Consider the following 14341-nt stretch of genomic DNA (forward strand, 5'->3'; position numbering starts at 1 on the left):
TATATTATATAATATTATATAACTAAACGCAGTAGATCTGTAAAAGTCAAGGAGGCAAATACTTATGATGATGTGAAGATACATCAATATATTTTTTTTCCAGAAAATTAAGACATTTTTTTTAATGTTTGCTGTTTGTAATTCAATAACATTACAGACATTTCCCGGATGATTTTAAATTTTACCAAATAATAAAAAATAAAATATTAATAATAAAATATTATTTAAGATTTCTAACTAAAATGTTAAAAATGATAATATATTTACTAGAAACAAGACACTAACTAAATAAAGTGCAGTAAATTCAAGCGTTATTTAATCGTTCATGTTCATATAATAATATTGTGATAGTGAGTCTAATTTTCAAACTATAGGTTTGTCCATAAGATTACTGAGATAAAATAAAAACAAAAGTTTATTTTTTTTTTAAATGATGAACATTGCTCAGCATATAGATTAAAATGTGTTTAAAATAATGCATTTTTAATTATTCAACCAATTTAACGTTGGATACCAACAGAATGAGTTATTAAACGTAGTTTGTTTACGAATCTCTTTCTGCATATGCATGGAATTAAGAAAATTTCATGCAAAATTGTATTGTATTATAGGTGAATTAAAACTGTTATCAATTTAAAAGGAAGAAAGATCTCTAGATCCTATGACATTAAATGCTTTAATTTCCTATTCTAAAATACCTTAAATTTCTCAAGGTTGGAAAAAAAATTTAAATTATTCTTTGTAAATCTTAATAAAAAAATTTATTAAATCTTTCCAATTTCTTAAAATTTCATTCAAAAATTTTGCAATTAATTTATTGTATTTAATATGAATAAAATGCATGATTTGAAATATTGGTTTAGCAATTACTGTTTACTGGAATTGGATTTACTTGGTGCAAAGAATTAATGCATCTCCTTACTTTTCGTAACTTGCTCGTAAACCTATTAAAATAATATTATGATAAGTATTCTAATAAAATATTTTACATTTACCGCATTTTTCATATACATAAGCAATACAATTTTTAAGGAAGTAAGTTTTAGTTGATACTCGATAGTTTATAGTTAGATATATTTAGTTAATAATTCGATGAATATTAAGTCTGAATAGTTTATAAAATATAGATTTGCCTGCACGATTACAGTTATAAAATCAAAACTAAGCATTTTCCTTGAATGATAAAAATTGCACAACGTTTAGCCAATATAAATGAATTTAAAATTAAGTATTTTAAATTGTTTAAACGATTTGGAGTGCTTTAGAAAATTTAGCAATTAAAATAAGATAGCTGAATAATGTAATTATTCAATTTAATGATAGATACGGGTAGCATTGAAGCTTTGACATGAAATTACAATACTTGAAGTACGTTAAATCTATGATCAATTTAATTGAATGAAAGAGCTTTACATTCCAACGCATAAAATGCAAAAGAATCATATTTAAGAATACTTTTCATTTCTCATGAATGTCAAAAATGTGAGTGGGTCATAAATTTCATTGGAACCATAGTGTGCATAATTTAATTGCTTTCCAATTTCATAATATTCCATTCAAAAACCTTACAAGTAATCCAATGTATTTAATTCAAATGAAATCTGTGATTTGAAATATCGGTTTAGCAATTACTGTTTACTGGAATCGTATCTACTCGGTTCTGAACCTTTCTTCAAAGAATCAATGCATCTCCTTTTCCTACCTTGCTCGCAAAGCTTTCAAAGTAATACTATAATGACTTGATGTATGGGCTTTTAAAATCTTTCATATCTATCTCATTTTTGACATACATAAAGAAGGAAATCTTTTTCTCTCCTTTCCTACCCAATTTCCGAGGCAATTTATTTCGATTTTATGATTACGGATGTGCTTCATCACTGACGAGCTGTCAATTCTTTACCTTCATTTTTTTCTCTTCGTTCTTATCAAAGGAAGGAAATGACGATTCTAATGTCATTTATAAGAAATGATCATTTCAGAAGATGACGAACATTTTTTGCAGGTCTTTTTTTTCTGTATAGCATCTTCCCTTATTTTTACTGACAGGTCAATTACTCTAATATTTTTTTTTACTGCGCTAAATGCTTTATTTTGATTTCCCTAGCGCTAAAGCCCGATTTCGTAGAGGCGTTAAAAATTCATTTGAAGCTCGATTTAAAAGCACTGCTTCTTAAAAAAAGAGAATTTTCTGGCTAGTGTTCAGTTTTCGAAGAACTTTTCTTATCTTTTTAGACAAAGAGAGAAAGGAAGAAATATTCTAAGAAAACTGAAAGAATATTTAATATTTGGAATAAGTATTTTTCTAAGATTGAATTTAGTACAGTTACATGTGGAAATTTATACCAATTTTAGCCAATGTTGCTTATTGTTATGATTTATTTGGTAGCTGTATTGTTTTCACGGAATTTTTCACTTTTGTTGATTCAGAAATTCACGATCTGTATATAATTTTTCCAATCCTTTCGTCATAAAATCACTTAATATTAGGTGAAAGGCATATTTTTCAATATTAGATGCCTAAATATCAAGCATTTTCTTTCCTTGTATGCTGACTGCCGTTTAGCGCATTTTGATATTTTCTTCGCGATTGATAGTTCATATTAATGCTTGGCCTCCGAATTTTCTTGCCTTCTGAATTTTAATTGAATTTATTAGATAGTTGAGGAGATGAATATTAAGTAACCCAAATTATTTATTAAATTATATCACAATATCGCCTTAGAAAGACCATAAAATTTAACTTTCAAGGTACACTGAGGCAAATAGTTCTAAAGTTTTGTTAACCAATAAACTTTTAATAGAGCTCACAAAATAAATTCCTTATATAGCTGACAAGCAGTCAGGATTCCTGTTCAATTTTGGTTTATGTTGTTCGTATATTTTTTATTTTAAAGCCATAGCATTTTTACACTTTTTGATAAAGTTCAGACCCTTAAAAATATGAGTAACTAGCAAAAACTATTATTATTGTCCATAAATTCTTCCAATGTTGCCAAAAATAGTTCCAATGTTGTCAAAAATAAAACCCAATGATATTTTAAGAAGTAATATGAAGTTAAATGCAAGTAACTATACTGAAATTAAATCAAAACGATATTGACGACACTTCTATCATTTGACGATTTTAAATACAGATTTGTTATTAATTCACTATGCATCATATATTTTTGTAACAAAAAAGACGTTTTAATTTTAATGCGTTACTACTTATTACATTGGTATTTTGAAAACTTGATTTATTTAGTTTAAATAATTATTCCTTATTTCTTAATCTGCGCGGAAATCTAATTTTTCATTTTGTATAATGATATGTCATTGTTACCGGTTATGATATAGAATACAAGTGTTCAGAGTTTGAGTGTTTTCATAATTTCTTTTATAAGCATTATGTAATTTATTCAGCATTTCTGTTGATAAGAAATAATCAATTATTTTGCCAAGAAAATAAATTCAGATAATATGTATTAAATATTACTTAATATGTATAAATTGATGCAATTCAGATATTTTTAATGAGTATTGCTATTCAAAATCTCATCTGTCATTTCAGCCTACGATTTTAAAATAATCTTCTCAGGAAATTTCAATTTATAATAATAATTTGCTTACGGCCTTCTATATTTGATGTTAAATAAGACATTTAAAGATCTTGGTTTAAATAATAATTATTATTTAATAAATGCATTATTTTGGCTAAATGCAGTAATATATTAATTTTCACTTATCAAATTGTAGAATACGTGTAGAAGTGTTTCTATCTTAAAGCTAGTTTTAATTACTTATAAAAAATCATAAAAAATTCAATTGGGAAATATTTTTAGGCTATTTTAGTTGTAAATATTTGTACTGCAGTATAATATATATATAAGTTTGAGAAATTTTGAAACTTAGTTGTGACATATTTATATATTAAAATTAAAAAAATATTTCGTAGCAATACTTCAGTTTTTGGTAAGAAGAGATCACTCTATATTTCAGTTTTCAGCATTCATAACTACAGAGATTTAATAAGGCAAATATGAAAATTAAAAAAAAACGTTCACTTTAATAATAGCCTATTAATAATAAACGACTAATAATAGTCGGTTAATAATAACCGATTAACATACGCGGTTAAATGCGTATTAAGAGGTGGTAATATTTGATAAAGAAGCTACTTAAAAACAAACAATAAATATGTGCTTCGTTTCTAAATTGTGGAAAAAAAACTAATATTTTTAATAATTGCCATACAACAAATGAAAATACACTGTAAAAATAACTTTAAATTCTACAGAAAAAGAAAGAAAACATATTTTTTCAAGAAAATCATTTTAACTGAAATTTAAAGCTCGAAAAGACTTTTATTTTGTCTTGCATAGATTCCAGGAAACCTAAATTTGTATTTCATATTTGTATTTTATATTTACACTGTTACAATCTAATCTTATTCTTTTCTTTAAACAATAATGATCCCAGAGATAACTTTTTATCTATTTTTAGTTCTAAATTATGTCAAATTGTGTTTTTTATTGTTCATATTAATCGATAGTAATATTTGATGAAGAAACAATGTAAGATCAAAACAAAATAATGTATGTCTCTCGAAATTATTGAAAAAAATAATTTCCCTTAATTGCTATGCAACATATGAATATGCGCTGTAAAAAATGCCTGCAAATTCCACAGAAAAATAACGTATTTTTTACAGGAAAACAGTTTAAAGAAAAATGTCGCCTTTTCTGTTTTAAGTTTTAAATCGTTACTAACTCTCTGCAAAAAAACAAACAAAAAAAAAAACATTTTTTTTACAGATTTTCTGGCGGATTAAAGCAGTTTTTAACTGTTTTTCTTACAAATCATAAACGAATCCAAACTTTCAATTCAAATTCTAGTTTTTGCTATGCAAATTCGCTTAATTTAAGATACCTTCATCTTTTGTCAAATCAGTCTGCGATTATTGTCTGTACTTACTCTCATTTTATANAAATAAAATTGTGATTCAATGAGATTTTGTCTTGAAAATTATTAGGTAGAATATCAGGTAAAGTATATATATATATATATATATATATAATTTCTCAATAAGTTAATTTAAGATAAATTTCTGTAATTGTACACCACTATAGTTTTAAACTTTTGTACAATTTAATATGATTTCAATACGTAAGGCTTTTATGCTCCCAATGCGTTACAATGGTGTCACTCGGGTTCGAATCCTGGCGTAGACTACTCAGGCGGATTCTGCTTTCAGTTTGCATTGATCACAATGCTGTTGCAGTCATATATAGTTGTTTTTTATTGTTAGAATAAAATAATATTTTTGTTAAAATAACAGAATTTATTTCATCAAATAAAAGTGCTTATTTATTCAAAGAACTGGCGTATCTGTTTTTAAATTACAGTACTTTTTGTGAAATATACAGTTTTCTACTAGCACCCCAGTTTCTTTGTTCTTTAAGTTTAATAGAATTTTTATGGAATGCAACATATAATTCAAAATCTTATATTTCAGTTTAGTTAATTTTATTTTTCAAAAGATCAGCAATAACCATACATTATCATAGTGGCTATGTTTGCAACACTCTAAGGAAGCGCCTCAATTTGCGTAAAGCAGAAATAAAAAAACGATTAGTGAGACACATTACCACAACTTCAGACTTATTCTATGAAGATTATCCCTGCGAGCTAAGTATATGGATAGAAAACAATTTCTTCCAAGAACTTTCTAACATAAAATCTTGGTGAAAAAGGACAAAAAACCTTTTTTTTTCTCTACTTATGGATGAGAGGATATAAAGGGTACAAAAAAGCGAAAGTAATATAGGGTCTTCGACAGATAAGGAGTCATCGTGATTGATGACGTTTTTTCCCGAACCGTAGAGAAATTGTCTCTAGGTGAGGCGAATGTGGTGAAATTGAATATTTAGGTTAGAGTCATTCACCTACTTCGCGGGAGAGTATTATTTGAAATAAGTCTACTGAGATCGAAGAACTTTTGAGTTTCTTCATGAGAATATGTTCTGCGGAAGATATTTTTGTTCTTCATAATGGACTAAAATCGTCTTCAATTCAGTGCAAAGTGGTTGAGTTAATAAATTTCGAGCAAAATTAGTATAGAGGTATTGAGTAAACTCGAGTAACTTTTTGAAACTTTTTAAACTTTTGAGTTAAGATAGCATTTTTTTACACAAAAAATAAGCAAAACTAAAAAAAAAGTCTTTTTTTAAAAATACATTGATTGTGGGTTTATTGAGTTGTTTTAAGAAAGTAAACGAAAGATTTCAATCAATTGCAAAACGCTAAATAACGTTCATGATTTATGATACACACAATAGTTTTTTGATTTCAACAATAATTGAAGTAATAAGAAAATAATATGGAACAAAATACAGAGGAAAAATAAAAACTCAAGAACAACTAAAAAAGTTACAAATAATGAAACACAAATGTAACATGAGAAGAAATGCTCATAAGAAATTCTCGTAAGCTGCTACATAAATCTAAGAAAGTCATTTTCTGAAAACTCTATTGATTCGCAAACGATAAACTGATATGAAATATGAAGCAAGGAAGTTAAAAAATAAACGAAACGAGGAAATAAACAAAAAAAGACTAATAAATAAACAGACAGAAACGAAAATGAAAATACTTATAGCAAAATCTAACTAACACGCAGTTTTTCTAAAAGTAATCCAAAATATATGCTCTAAATTGCAGTTGAAGATGAGTTAGCGGAGAAAGATATCTGTTTTGAATTTATTACATGGGTAATTAAGCTATAGATGTCAAGCATATTAAAGGCGGACCCTAACTGTAGCCATTGCATCTGGAATATTCAGCATTTATATAATTTCAACTATATATTTTATGTTTATATTTTTTAACCCAACAAATTTTTTTTTACTTACTAATAATTTTGAAAGCAAACTAAGACAAAGCAAGCACAAAAATGTGACAGGAAAATAAGGTAAAGAGTACTATCCAAAACTCTAAATGGGAGTTACAATTATGGCACATTTTTCTACAATAAACAAAAATCATTCTCCATCGTTTTATTTATAACGTATTTAAGCACATGTCACCATTATTGACTGTTTTGATAGCAGCATGTGCTCCAGATGCAGCTGGTTAATTTGAAAATGTAAGCATGAATGTCAATCTAATACGTGTTTCTTTTGGCAAAGTCATTAAGCTCCTCTTGTAATTATTGCACATATGACAGACTTATGTATAATGCATAGGCACATATGTAGAATTGTTCATGTGTGTAATTAGTCTCCACGTTGAAACAAATTCTTGCAAAATTACCACACTGAATGGTAATAACATTTATGGTGGGAGAAAAACCTTAATTTTGATTAATAAAACCGAAATATACGGTATTTAAACCATTCGTTTGGTAATTTTTTCGTTTGTATGGTAACGATTAAAAAAAATTCAGGTTTTCAAAATTACAGCTCTTATTACTACACATTTAGTAAAAAATACAAAACCAAAAAGTAAATTTGTTGTTGTTGTTGCTAATTCCCATCTGGTCAGATCAATAAATCCGTTAACGTTAAGAAAATCCGAAACCAAAATGGGAGAGGAATGAATGTCGTTCCAGTCCAGCCCTAAACAGTTCAAAATGTGCTCAGGTGATGCCTGGTTTTGTTGGCATTTAGGGCAAAGAGGAAAGATCTTTTGATTAGCAGAAAATGGGAGACTTTGTAGGTGTCCACTGGCCAGTCGGGATAAGCAAATGTTGGTCTGCCTGTCTCCAGGAAAAAAGTAAATGTAACCGTATGAATAGTTTTTATGCCATGCTGTAAGATATCATTTTGGAATTATTAAATTTCGACATATTTACCAAATTTCATCACATACTATAAAGCTATATTTTAGTTTTATTTATACCAAAATCATTACCAAAACTTTGCGGTAAAAATAACGAAACTTTATTTAGTGCTTTTAGTGTCCCCATAGATCCAGAAACTCGGTAAATTTTATCGTATTCTGGTAGCTTTGTACATACTTTTTTTTTCTCAGTGTTGAAATACGGCATAAATAAAATGATTTAAATGTAAAACAATATTTGTTAATTAACCGCTTGTATATTTTCTATAACTTGCAGCCTTCTTTTAGTATTTCTGGTGTAAACTTGCTTTATCCATGTTTTAATTATAATTTTTTGAAGCAACTTGTATGCATACTGCCACTACACCTACTTATATGTATTCTAGGTAATCAAAAATTTGACTAATATTTTAATGGGGTGACAAAAAGCATCATGAGAATAAAAATGTGCCATAGAGTATTGCGTCACAAATTGTATTGCGAGGATAGAAAATACAAAAACCTCTTGCATGTTTCCACGTTACGCTGGATAAAGTTTTATAAGATATTACAACATATATATATATATATTTGTTTAACTACAAACTATCAATTATTCGAAAGAGCTTCCACTGACAACATTTTACAACGTCGTACAAATGATTCCTTGTTACTCTCGAAGATTCCAGATGTGCTTTTCATGTCTGGTAAAGCAAATATTCTATGCTATGATATCCTCTTGCCTGTTTGCATTTCCCACGATTTTTACTCACTCAAAGTGGTTTGCAACCTTAATTTCTATGGCATGTTTATATCCTTTAGATGCTTTTATTACCCCACTGAATTTGTCAATGGTATATTGGAACACTCCACATATGTATATATTTATATAATTAGTTATTTTATTTTCGATGATATGATATACGAGCATTTTATGCAATTGGCAGATAAGAAAAAGTTCACCTTTTCATGCAAATTGATTTCGCAAAGAAATTAATATTTCTCGGTTTTTGAGAAGTAGGTCAAAGTATAAAAAAAAATATCTGTATACTTTCTTCCTCTACGCCCTTAATCATCCTTCTTTTCTATTCAAAAAGAAATTCTTTCAACCCATACCAAGTAATTTATTCGATTTTCTCCAATCTCATTTGAAAAGTTTTTGCAATTGCATTTTAGACAGTCAGCGTAACGTCTAGAAATAGTATTCAGAATGATCTTATTCACAATAAAGCTTTGTGATTAGAAATGGTTGATGAAAGAAAGAATTCATGGAGGAAAAAGAGACGGAAAGTTTTAAAATGTCACGCAATAAGAAACTTTTCCTAAATGTCTCAAAATATATTTTGTTTCAAGTTTTTTACATTGTTTCGAACTGTTCTTAAAATTTCTTAAAATTCCAATAGTGAAAGTGGTTTAGAGGTGCTTTGGTTTGAGAAAAGTGCTGCATATTATTGTTTATTATTTCTTTACTACCGTGCTTTATCAAGTTTTCAAACTTTAACAATGCTTATAAGATAAATTTTAAATTCATGTGAACGCTAGATTTAATTCATATCTAAAAACGCATACTATTTTCCGTATACTATTTTATTTTAAATAAACTTCAGACAACGAGTTTTACGGAAATTTTTAGTTCTAGTCATTATAAGCCATAGAATATTGAATATTATAATTAATAAAATTTTTGCTGTTAATAAAATTTTGGGACACAGTAGATTTTGGGACATATAATTTTTTTTATATTTTTCACCCTAAATTTTAAATTTATTCTTAGTTCTAGTAGATTCAGATGGACACCAGCATCATCTAACCTTGGAACATATATTGATTCTATTGATTAAGCAGGTAAGAATTTATGAAGATTTTTATTTTTGAAGATGTTTGCTTACTTTCATATAAAAGTTCAATTAGTTGTAGAAAGACATTCTAATTAAATTATTTTTAAAAAAGGGTGACATAATGAAGTATAAAGCTTTCTCTTTAGAAGTTATCAAATTTAATTGCTTTACTGCTAATCATAAAAGTATGATAGTTTGAAATTTCATATTTAGTATATAGTGCACCTTTAGACAGAGGGAGGTTGCCCACCTTGGGACACTAGATATGCAAAATTAATCATTAGTAAAAATATATTTCTAAAAAAAAGATATTGTGCATACAAAATATTTTTTAATTTATATAATTTGTGTTATTAATAGTTATTATTTCTTATTTTGGAACTCATTAAACTTAACTAATGGCAAGAATTAGAAGCAAAGAGCATAAAATTAATGCTGTAGTTCTTGCTAACAATGTTGAAAAAGCTGCTGCAAAAGTTTTATCAGGGTAAATGACTTATAGGAGAGCTGCTGAATTCCACAGTATTAGTAAGACCTCTGAACCGCTATATTATTTACTTTAAAAAAAGAGAGCAGATAAATTCTAACTTAAAATATATTTCAAATTTACAGAGTAGCAAAATATTCACAGATGAGGAGCAAATAAAATTGGTGGACAATATGTTACAAGCCTCCAAGTACTTTTATGGATTGACAGCATGTGACGCACGTGCACTTGCATATGAATATCCTTCAGCAAAGCAAAATAACATTCCTCCTAACTGAGAGAATGAAAAAAAAAAGCTGAGAAAGACTGTTACATTGTGTTCAAAAGAAGGCCCAGTGCCATGTTTTCACTTCGAAGACCAGAACCAAGTAGTCCTTCTTGAGCAAACAGCTTTAAAAAAGGCAATGTGAATAAGTTTTACGATAAATTAGAATTGATTCTCCAACGAAGAACTTTTTAGATAGCGAAATTTTAATCTTGAAGAGTTAAGACTCACTGACTGTTCATGTACCACCAAAGGTTATTGCTGGAAAAGGAGTAAAGCAGGTAGGGCAAATGACATCAAGAGAGTGTGGTAAGCTTATAACAATTATTTCTAGTATAAATGTTATTGGTAATTCAGTACCACCACTTTTTATTTTCTCTAAAAAAAATTTTGAACATCATATGTTAAAAGAAGCACCCCTGGTATCATTGGGGCTGCAAATTCAAGTGGTTGGTCAACACCTAAATATTTTTGCTTTATCTCAAACACTTTGAAAAACGTAAAGCAGCCAAAAAAAAAATATCATCTTAATAGTTGACAACCATAATACATATATAACTATTGAAGCCATTGATTTATGCAAAGAAAATGTTGTCATTATGCTCACTTTGCCACCCCACACAAGTCATAAACTGCATCCTTTGGTTAGTACTGTATTCAGCTCAATTAAAGAACATTATAATAGTGCTTGTAATCAATGAATGCTTACGCATGCTGGAAAGCCTATAACAATCTATAATATTGCTGAATGTGTAAGCAAAGCATATCCCCTTTCTTTTACACTCAAGAATAGTGTTTCTGGTTTTCAAGTAACTGGTATCAATCCCTTTAATTGATGTATTTGATGACACTGCATTTTTATCAGCTTTTGTCACTGATAGGCCAATTCTATAAACAAGTTTATCTGTGCAAAATATGAATGAGTTCCAGCAATTCACCTCTACCAGTAATACCTGAACAGTTGAGGCAATTTCCAAAGGCAACATCTCGAAAATCAAGTTACCGAGGGCGAAAAAGGGAAAAACCTGCTATTTATACAGACGCACCTGAAAAGAATGGTACTTGAAGATGCTATTAAGAATAAAAAAGACTCTCAGGGAAAAGGAAAAAAAATGTATGAATGGAAAAGGCTAAAAAGAGATTAAAGAGCTTTAATTCAGCAGTTGTAGTGAAAATGAGCATCTAATGCTCTCAGATTCAGTGGGAAATGTATCTGGAAGAAAACCAGTAATTAGTGATCTATGTAATGATAACAGTGATGATGATGCTTGCAGCTTGGATGAAATGAACAGTGAAAGTGACAATTATATATTTAACGATAAGGAAAAAGTTCACTTACAAAAAATTGGTGAAACAAGCTTATATGTGGGAGATTTTGCTGTTACCAAATTTACGGGTAAAAGACTTGTTGTTGCTTTTGTAGGTTGCATTGAAAGAGTTTATGGAGATAAGTACGAGTTATCATTTTAGAGAAGAGTAAATCATTCTTCAACATTTATTTATCCCGAAAACGAAGAAAAATCGTACATAAATTCAAATGACATTTTGTTAAAACTTAAAGAACCGGAGCAAAGCACTGAACGTTCGCTAGATTTAGTATTTGATTTTGGACGGTTACAATTGTATGTAAAATTTGTTAATTAGATTTGCAAGCAAGTACTTGAAACTAGCAAAAAAAGCTTTACTAACAAAATTAGGAAATGTAAATTTATTTAGTTATACTTTTTTTCTTAGAAAATTTCTACTTAACTTTTCACATTTGTTTAAATGTCCCAAGGTGCACCACTGGAAGATACACCTGTGGACAAATAACAAGGTAACTGAAAGAAATTTAAATTTATTTCTGCTACAGATACAAAATCCAAACCTAGTTAAAAATGTTTTCAAATGTTACAAGAATACCAGGTAAAATTTTGACAATAATTGATCAAAATAAAAAAAAATTAAAGAAAAAAAGAAAGTAAAAAAGTGTCTCAAGGTGAGCCACTCTTCCCTACCTATGAATTAGGAATGGCAGATGAATAAGATACCTTAGATAAATATTTTTGGACCTACTTTTGCATGTATAACAGCTTATATTTGTAAAGTCATCCTATCGATAAGCTCATATTGTTGAGAGCCTTAAATATCAATCACATTGTTGAGAACCTCAAATAACTATGCCAAAAGTCTAATGTACAATGGCATGCCTGATATGGCACGTCTTAAAAATATGAACTCTACATGGAGAAATCTAGCATTTATTCTTGCTTTGAATTTGTTTTAGATAGTCATATTTCACTAATATGTCTTTACTCAAACTTAACAAACTAACTCTAGATGCCTCTCATCATTGAATTATAAAACTTTAAAACGGAAAATTCTCAAACATAAAATCTAACAAATTAAAAGTATTTAATTAAAAAGATAATAATTCCCTTAACCTAAATTTAGAAGAATTTTTTTAATTGTTCTTGTTTTTCGTATGAAAGCACATTGTTCTAAAGATAGAACAGTAGTTTTCAGGTTTGTTGCTAATAGGGTAAGCATTCAGGTTTAAAAATAGGGTTAAAAACTCTAGATGCCTCTCATCATTGAATTATAAAACTCTAAAACGGAAAATTCTCAAACATAAAATCTAACAAATTAAAAGTATTTAATTAAAACGATAATAATTCCTTTAACCTAAATTTAGAAGAATTTTTTTAATTGTTCTTGTTTTTCGTATGAAAGCACATTGTTCTAAAGATAGAACAGTAGTTTTCAGGTTTGTTGCTAATAGGGTAAGCTTTCAGGTTTAAAAATAGGAAGAAATAAAATAAAAGAAAGTTTAGGAAAAGGAATATTTCAGGAAATTGAGCTATAATGCAGGCTTATCCAGAAAACTTATCTAATAGTTAAAAGGTAATAACTATTAGGTAAGTTTTCAAGGTTAAAAATTGGCACTATGTATGTAAACATATTTTTAAATGAAAAGAAAATAATACAAACTATTGTATACAAACCGTTTTAGATTACAGTATAAAATATAGAGGATTTCAATAAAAAAAAAACTTGGCATGTTTAAAGTTACCAAAAGCAAATCAGTGGTTTAACGACTAAAGTGGAAAACCGGTTGAAAAACTTTTCCACAAACACGCATAACAGAAAGCAAAGCTTCCAGTCATTAGAGTTTTATATTTTAATTCCTGTTGATGAGTTCGTGAAAAATCTCCTTCCTTCCCAGATTTAATGAGATCTGCACGCACACTTCTATTCCATGTGAGCGTTAAGCAATTTCATTTCCTTTTTTCTGATGTCTCAGCCAATCAGTAAAACTTTCGGTTCTAAGCTGAGTTTGTTATAAATTCTGATTTCTTTAATTACGGAGAAAGGTTTGTTGAATTCTGTTGAAATTATTGTCATTATCGACAATGACTTTCAGCCAACACGCATTAATGCGCAAAACACTGGTGCATGAAGATGCGTGTAAAGAAGAAGCGTGTGCGGCTAATGGTTGCGAAGAACTTAATTAAAAGAGATAAAAAAGTATCGTGCGGATTTTTCATTTCGTAACTGGTCTTTTTTTGAGAAAAAAAGTTAAGGAGAGAGTTAATGTATTTTTTTTTATAAATGAAAAAGTACATTTTTTTTTAAAATAATTTATAATGAAAAGAAAACCAAGTAGGTTTATTTTTAACCTTTGAAAACAAGATTTGTCATGATTTTTTTTTATATAATCATAAGCTACACTTAAGCTCAAAAAGGAGCTTATGTCAGTAAAGAATATTTTTAGTCATGGGTTGTGAAAGAGCAATTTAATAGTGCGTGTGTATATATTTTAAAGCACTTAATGTTCATTAAAGGTAGGTAGGTAAATCTTGAAAAAACCTCGAAATCGTATATCTGTCTAACATTATTAACTTAGATTTGCTAGTTTTTCTTCGTATTATTTGCTTTTTAAGAAATTCTTTAGAAAAATTCACTAACAGGATC

General features: G+C 28.3%; 1 protein-coding gene across 1 annotated transcript in view; it reads right to left on the reverse strand.

Moving 5' to 3' along the window:
• The window catches only part of LOC107446499 (neural cell adhesion molecule 2), a 201233-nt gene that overhangs the window by 40870 nt on the left and 146022 nt on the right, over positions 1 to 14341 (reverse strand). The window lies entirely within an intron of this gene.

Source organism: Parasteatoda tepidariorum, chromosome 1 (assembly GCF_043381705.1).
Source record: "Parasteatoda tepidariorum isolate YZ-2023 chromosome 1, CAS_Ptep_4.0, whole genome shotgun sequence".
NCBI lineage: Eukaryota > Metazoa > Arthropoda > Arachnida > Araneae > Theridiidae > Parasteatoda > Parasteatoda tepidariorum.